This window comes from Phoenix dactylifera, unplaced genomic scaffold (assembly GCF_009389715.1).
Source record: "Phoenix dactylifera cultivar Barhee BC4 unplaced genomic scaffold, palm_55x_up_171113_PBpolish2nd_filt_p 002557F, whole genome shotgun sequence".
NCBI classification, from domain to species: domain Eukaryota; kingdom Viridiplantae; phylum Streptophyta; class Magnoliopsida; order Arecales; family Arecaceae; genus Phoenix; species Phoenix dactylifera.
In genome coordinates this window covers 24,846-30,929 of record NW_024069738.1, presented here as the reverse complement: position 1 = coordinate 30,929, position 6,084 = coordinate 24,846, and the positions used below count along the sequence as shown (strand labels likewise).

The following is a 6,084-nucleotide window of genomic DNA, read 5'->3' as shown; positions in this document are numbered from 1 at the left end:
ATAAAAGGGAGTTTCGAAGGGCATGTCATGGGTGCGATTCATACCAGCCCTAATGCACCGGATCCATCAGAACTCCGCAGTTAAGCGTGCTTGGGCGAGAGTAGTACTAGGATGAGTGACCCCCTGGGAAGTCCTGGTGTTGCACCCCTTTTATTTTTTGCCCGCTTTTTTATTTTTTGATAATATTTATTTTTAATTTTTCGGCTTTTGGCTTTTCCTCTTCGGATAATTTTTTTCCCCCGAAAATAAACTGAGTCCGGAGACTGGCAGTGCCATGCCGCATAGCGGGACCAGCGCGTTGAATGCTACGCCAGAACGACCCGGCGGCGCGAATGTCTCGGGCTGTCGAGGTCTGCTGCTTTGTCATAAAAGGGAGTTTCGAAGGGCATGTCATGGGTGCGATCATACCAGCCCTAATGCACCGGATTCCATCAGAACTCCGCAGTTAAGCGTGCTTGGGCGAGAGTAGTACTAGGATGAGTGACCCCCTGGGAAGTCCTGGTGTTGCACCCCTTTTATTTTTTGCCCGCTTTTTTATTTTTTGATAATATTTATTTTTAATTTTTCGGCTTTTGGCTTTTCCTCTTCGGATAATTTTTTTTCCCCGAAAATAAACTGAGTCCGGAGACTGGCGGTGCCATGCCGCATAGCGGGACCAGCGCGTTGAATGCTACGCCAGAACGGCCCGGCGGCGCGAATGTCTCGGGCTGTCGAGGTCTGCTGCTTTGTCATAAAAGGGAGTTTCGAAGGGCATGTCATGGGTGCGATCATACCAGCACTAATGCACCGGATTCCATCAGAACTCCGCAGTTAAGCGTGCTTGGGCGAGAGTAGTACTAGGATGAGTGACCCCCTGGGAAGTCCTCGTGTTGCACCCCTTTTATTTTTTGCCCGCTTTTTTATTTTTTGATAATATTTATTTTTAATTTTTCGGCTTTTGGCTTTTCCTCTTCGGATAATTTTTTTCCCCGAAAATAAACTGAGTCCGGAGACTGGCGGTGCCATGCCGCATAGCGGGACCAGCGCGTTGAATGCTACGCCAGAACGGCCCCGGCGGCGCGAATGTCTCGGGCTGTCGAGGTCTGCTGCTTTGTCATAAAAGGGAGTTTCGAAGGGCATGTCATGGGTGCGATCATACCAGCACTAATGCACCGGATCCCATCAGAACTCCGCAGTTAAGCGTGCTTGGGCGAGAGTAGTACTAGGATGGGTGACCCCCTGGGAAGTCCTCGTGTTGCACCCCTTTTATTTTTTGCCCGCTTTTTTATTTTTTGATAATATTTATTTTTAATTTTTCGGCTTTTGGCTTTTTCTCTTCGGATAATTTTTTTTCCCCGAAAATAAACTGAGTCCGGAGACTCGCGGTGCCATGCCGCATAGCGGGACCAGCGCGTTGAATCCTACGCCAGAACGGCCCCGGCGGCGCGAATGTCTCGGGCCATCGAGGTCTCCTGCTTTGTCATAAAAGGGAGTTTCGAAGGGCATGTCATGGGTGCGATCATTCCAGCACTAATGCACCGGATCCCATCAGAACTCCGCAGTTAAGCGTGCTTGGGCGAGAGTAGTACTAGGATGGGTGACCCCCTGGGAAGTCCTCGTGTTGCACCCCTTTTATTTTTTGCCCGCTTTTTTATTTTTTGATAATATTTATTTTTAATTTTTCGGCTTTTGGCTTTTCCTCTTCGGATAATTTTTTTCCCCCGAAAATAAACTGAGTCCGGAGACTGGCGGTGCCATGCCGCATAGCGGGACCAGCGCGTTGAATGCTACGCCAGAACGGCCCGGCGGCGCGAATGTCTCGGGCTGTCGAGGTCTGCTGCTTTGTCATAAAAGGGAGTTTCGAAGGGCATGTCATGGGTGCGATCATACCAGCACTAATGCACCGGATTCCATCAGAACTCCGCAGTTAAGCGTGCTTGGGCGAGAGTAGTACTAGGATGAGTGACCCCCTGGGAAGTCCTGGTGTTGCACCCCTTTTATTTTTTGCCCGCTTTTTTATTTTTTGATAATATTTATTTTTAATTTTTCGGCTTTTGGCTTTTCCTCTTCGGATAATTTTTTTCCCCCGAAAATAAACTGAGTCCGGAGACTGGCGGTGCCATGCCGCATAGCGGGACCAGCGCGTTGAATGCTACGCCAGAACGGCCCGGCGGCGCGAATGTCTCGGGCTGTCGAGGTCTGCTGCTTTGTCATAAAAGGGAGTTTCGAAGGGCATGTCATGGGTGCGATCATACCAGCACTAATGCACCGGATTCCATCAGAACTCCGCAGTTAAGCGTGCTTGGGCGAGAGTAGTACTAGGATGAGTGACCCCCTGGGAAGTCCTGGTGTCGCACCCCTTTTATTTTTTGCCCGCTTTTTTATTTTTTGATAATATTTATTTTTAATTTTTCGGCTTTTGGCTTTTCCTCTTCGGATAATTTTTTTCCCCGAAAATAAACTGAGTCCGGAGACTGGCGGTGCCATGCCGCATAGCGGGACCAGCGCGTTGAATGCTTCGCCAGAACGGCCCGGCGGCGCGAATGTCTCGGGCCATCGAGGTCTGCTGCTTTGTCATAAAAGGGAGTTTCGAAGGGCATGTCATGGGTGCGATCATACCAGCACTAATGCACCGGATTCCATCAGAACTCCGCAGTTAAGCGTGCTTGGGCGAGAGTAGTACTAGGATGAGTGAACCCCCTGGGAAGTCCTCGTGTTGCACCCCTTTTATTTTTTGCCCGCTTTTTTATTTTTTGATAATATTTATTTTTAATTTTTCAGCTTTTGGCTTTTCCTCTTCGGATAATTTTTTTCCCCGAAAATAAACTGAGTCCGGAGACTGGCGGTGCCATGCCGCATAGCGGGACCAGCGCGTTGAATCCTACGCTAGAACGGCCCCGGCGGCGCGAATGTCTTGGACCGTCGAGGTCTGCTGCTTTGTCATAAAAGGGAGTTTCGAAGGGCATGTCATGGGTGTGATCATACCAGCACTTATGCACCGGATCCCATCAGAACTCCGCAGTTAAGCGTGCTTGGGCGAGAGTAGTACTAGGATGGGTGACCCCCTGGGAAGTCCTCGTGTTGCACCCCTTTTATTTTTTGCCCGCTTTTTTATTTTTTGATAATATTTATTTTTAATTTTTCGGCTTTTGGCTTTTTCTCTTCGGATAATTTTTTTCCCCGAAAATAAACTGAGTCCGGAGACTCGCGGTGCCATGCCGCATAGCGGGACCAGCGCGTTGAATCCTACGCCAGAACGGCCCCGGCGGCGCGAATGTCTTGGACCGTCGAGGTCTGCTGCTTTGTCATAAAAGGGAGTTTCGAAGGGCATGTCATGGGTGTGATCATACCAGCACTTATGCACCGGATCCCATCAGAACTCCGCAGTTAAGCGTGCTTGGGCGAGAGTAGTACTAGGATGGGTGACCCCCTGGGAAGTCCTCGTGTTGCACCCCTTTTATTTTTTGCCCGCTTTTTTATTTTTTGATAATATTTATTTTTAATTTTTCGGCTTTTGGCTTTTTCTCTTCGGATAATTTTTTTCCCCCGAAAATAAACTGAGTCCGGAGACTCGCGGTGCCATGCCGCATAGCGGGACCAGCGCGTTGAATCCTACGCCAGAACGGCCCCGGCGGCGCGAATGTCTCGGGCCATCGAGGTCTACTGCTTTGTCATAAAAGGGAGTTTCGAAGGGCATGTCATGGGTGCGATCATTCCAGCACTAATGCACCGGATCCAATCAGAACTCCGCAGTTAAGCGTGCTTGGGCGAGAGTAGTACTAGGATGGGTGACCCCCTGGGAAGTCCTCGTGTTGCACCCCTTTTATTTTTTGCCCGCTTTTTTATTTTTTGATAATATTTATTTTTAATTTTTTGGCTTTTGGCTTTTCCTCTTCGGATAATTTTTTTCCCCCGAAAATAAACTGAGTCCGGAGACTGGCAGTGCCATGCCGCATAGCGGGACCAGCGCGTTGAATGCTACGCCAGAACGGCCCGGCGGCGCGAATGTCTCGGGCTGTCGAGGTCTGCTGCTTTGTCATAAAAGGGAGTTTCGAAGGGCATGTCATGGGTGCGATCATACCAGCCCTAATGCACCGGATTCCATCAGAACTCCGCAGTTAAGCGTGCTAGGGCGAGAGTAGTACTAGGATGAGTGACCCCCTGGGAAGTCCTGGTGTTGCACCCCTTTTATTTTTTGCCCGCTTTTTTATTTTTTGATAATATTTATTTTTAATTTTTCAGCTTTTGGCTTTTCCTCTTCGGATAATTTTTTTTCTCCGAAAATAAACTGAGTCCGGAGACTGGCGGTGCCATGCCGCATAGCGGGACCAGCGCGTTGAATGCTTCGCCAGAACGGCCCGGCGGCGCGAATGTCTCGGGCTGTCGAGGTCTGCTGCTCTGTCATAAAAGGGAGTTTCGAAGGGCATGTCATGGGTGCGATCATACCAGCACTAATGCACCGGATTCCATCAGAACTCCGCAGTTAAGCATGCTTGGGCGAGAGTAGTACTAGGATGAGTGACCCCCTGGGAAGTCCTCGCGTTGCACCCCTTTTATTTTTTGCCCGCTTTTTTATTTTTTGATAATATTTAATTTTAATTTTTCAGCTTTTGGCTTTTCCTCTTCGGATAATTTTTTTTCCCCGAAAATAAACTGAGTCCGGAGACTGGCGGTGCCATGCCGCATAGCGGGACCAGCGCGTTGAATCCTACGCTAGAACGGCCCCGGCGGCGCGAATGTCTTGGACCGTCGAGGTCTGCTGCTTTGTCATAAAAGGGAGTTTCGAAGGGCATGTCATGGGTGTGATCATACCAGCACTTATGCACCGGATCCCATCAGAACTCCGCAGTTAAGCGTGCTTGGGCGAGAGTAGTACTAGGATGGGTGACCCCCTGGGAAGTCCTCGTGTTGCACCCCTTTTATTTTTTGCCCGCTTTTTTATTTTTTGATAATATTTATTTTTAATTTTTCGGCTTTTGGCTTTTTCTCTTCGGATAATTTTTTTCCCCCGAAAATAAACTGAGTCCGGAGACTCGCGGTGCCATGCCGCATAGCGGGACCAGCGCGTTGAATCCTATGCCAGAACGGCCCCGGCGGCGCGAATATCTCGGGCCATCGAGGTCTACTGCTTTGTCATAAAAGGGAGTTTCGAAGGGCATGTCATGGGTGCGATCATTCCAGCACTAATGCACCGGATCCAATCAGAACTCCGCAGTTAAGCGTGCTTGGGCGAGAGTAGTACTAGGATGGGTGACCCCCTGGGAAGTCCTCGTGTTGCACCCCTTTTATTTTTTGCCCGCTTTTTTATTTTTTGATAATATTTATTTTTAATTTTTTGGCTTTTGGCTTTTCCTCTTCGGATAATTTTTTTCCCCCGAAAATAAACTGAGTCCGGAGACTGGCAGTGCCATGCCGCATAGCGGGACCAGCGCGTTGAATGCTACGCCAGAACGGCCCGGCGGCGCGAATGTCTCGGGCTGTCGAGGTCTGCTGCTTTGTCATAAAAGGGAGTTTCGAAGGGCATGTCATGGGTGCGATCATACCAGCCCTAATGCACCGGATTCCATCAGAACTCCGCAGTTAAGCGTGCTTGGGCGAGAGTAGTACTAGGATGAGTGACCCCCTGGGAAGTCCTGGTGTTGCACTCCTTTTATTTTTTGCCCGCTTTTTTATTTTTTGATAATATTTATTTTTAATTTTTCGGCTTTTGGCTTTTCCTCTTCGGATAATTTTTTTCCCCCGAAAATAAACTGAGTCCGGAGACTGGCAGTGCCATGCCGCATAGCGGGACCAGCGCGTTGAATGCTACGCCAGAACGGCCCGGCGGCGCGAATGTCTCGGGCTGTCGAGGTCTGCTGCTTTGTCATAAAAGGGAGTTTCGAAGGGCATGTCATGGGTGCGATCATACCAGCCCTAATGCACCGGATTCCATCAGAACTCCGCAGTTAAGCGTGCTAGGGCGAGAGTAGTACTAGGATGAGTGACCCCCTGGGAAGTCCTGGTGTCGCACCCCTTTTATTTTTTGCCCGCTTTTTTATTTTTTGATAATATTTATTTTTAATTTTTCGGCTTTTGGTCATTGGGCTTTTTAGATTTTATATACCT

The 6,084-nt window shown here is 49.1% G+C and overlaps 16 non-coding genes and 1 pseudogene across 16 annotated transcripts; all 17 read left to right on the top strand.

Moving 5' to 3' along the window:
* Positions 1–29: 29 nt before the first annotated feature.
* LOC120109648 lies at positions 30–148 on the top strand (annotated as a pseudogene).
* Positions 149–394: 246 nt separating this feature from the next.
* On the top strand, positions 395–513 carry LOC120109684. Its single transcript, XR_005510491.1, has one exon. It is a non-coding gene; the product is annotated as a 5S ribosomal RNA (ribosomal RNA).
* A 246-nt stretch (positions 514–759) lies between these two features.
* On the top strand, positions 760–878 carry LOC120109660. The gene has a single exon (XR_005510462.1). It is a non-coding gene; the product is annotated as a 5S ribosomal RNA (ribosomal RNA).
* Positions 879–1,124: 246 nt separating this feature from the next.
* Positions 1,125–1,243, top strand: LOC120109664. The gene has a single exon (XR_005510467.1). It is a non-coding gene; the product is annotated as a 5S ribosomal RNA (ribosomal RNA).
* A 247-nt stretch (positions 1,244–1,490) lies between these two features.
* On the top strand, positions 1,491–1,609 carry LOC113462287. The gene has a single exon (XR_003384448.2). It is a non-coding gene; the product is annotated as a 5S ribosomal RNA (ribosomal RNA).
* A 246-nt stretch (positions 1,610–1,855) lies between these two features.
* On the top strand, positions 1,856–1,974 carry LOC120109663. The gene has a single exon (XR_005510466.1). It is a non-coding gene; the product is annotated as a 5S ribosomal RNA (ribosomal RNA).
* A 246-nt stretch (positions 1,975–2,220) lies between these two features.
* On the top strand, positions 2,221–2,339 carry LOC120109662. Its single transcript, XR_005510465.1, has one exon. It is a non-coding gene; the product is annotated as a 5S ribosomal RNA (ribosomal RNA).
* A 245-nt stretch (positions 2,340–2,584) lies between these two features.
* On the top strand, positions 2,585–2,704 carry LOC120109678. Its single transcript, XR_005510484.1, has one exon. It is a non-coding gene; the product is annotated as a 5S ribosomal RNA (ribosomal RNA).
* Positions 2,705–2,950: 246 nt separating this feature from the next.
* Positions 2,951–3,069, top strand: LOC120109655. The gene has a single exon (XR_005510457.1). It is a non-coding gene; the product is annotated as a 5S ribosomal RNA (ribosomal RNA).
* A 246-nt stretch (positions 3,070–3,315) lies between these two features.
* Positions 3,316–3,434, top strand: LOC120109649. Its single transcript, XR_005510455.1, has one exon. It is a non-coding gene; the product is annotated as a 5S ribosomal RNA (ribosomal RNA).
* Positions 3,435–3,681: 247 nt separating this feature from the next.
* On the top strand, positions 3,682–3,800 carry LOC120109658. Its single transcript, XR_005510460.1, has one exon. It is a non-coding gene; the product is annotated as a 5S ribosomal RNA (ribosomal RNA).
* A 246-nt stretch (positions 3,801–4,046) lies between these two features.
* Positions 4,047–4,165, top strand: LOC120109685. Its single transcript, XR_005510492.1, has one exon. It is a non-coding gene; the product is annotated as a 5S ribosomal RNA (ribosomal RNA).
* A 246-nt stretch (positions 4,166–4,411) lies between these two features.
* LOC120109679 lies at positions 4,412–4,530 on the top strand. The gene has a single exon (XR_005510485.1). It is a non-coding gene; the product is annotated as a 5S ribosomal RNA (ribosomal RNA).
* Positions 4,531–4,777: 247 nt separating this feature from the next.
* LOC120109696 lies at positions 4,778–4,896 on the top strand. Its single transcript, XR_005510505.1, has one exon. It is a non-coding gene; the product is annotated as a 5S ribosomal RNA (ribosomal RNA).
* A 247-nt stretch (positions 4,897–5,143) lies between these two features.
* LOC120109657 lies at positions 5,144–5,262 on the top strand. Its single transcript, XR_005510459.1, has one exon. It is a non-coding gene; the product is annotated as a 5S ribosomal RNA (ribosomal RNA).
* Positions 5,263–5,508: 246 nt separating this feature from the next.
* Positions 5,509–5,627, top strand: LOC120109686. Its single transcript, XR_005510494.1, has one exon. It is a non-coding gene; the product is annotated as a 5S ribosomal RNA (ribosomal RNA).
* Positions 5,628–5,873: 246 nt separating this feature from the next.
* On the top strand, positions 5,874–5,992 carry LOC120109683. Its single transcript, XR_005510490.1, has one exon. It is a non-coding gene; the product is annotated as a 5S ribosomal RNA (ribosomal RNA).
* Positions 5,993–6,084: the final 92 nt, after the last annotated feature.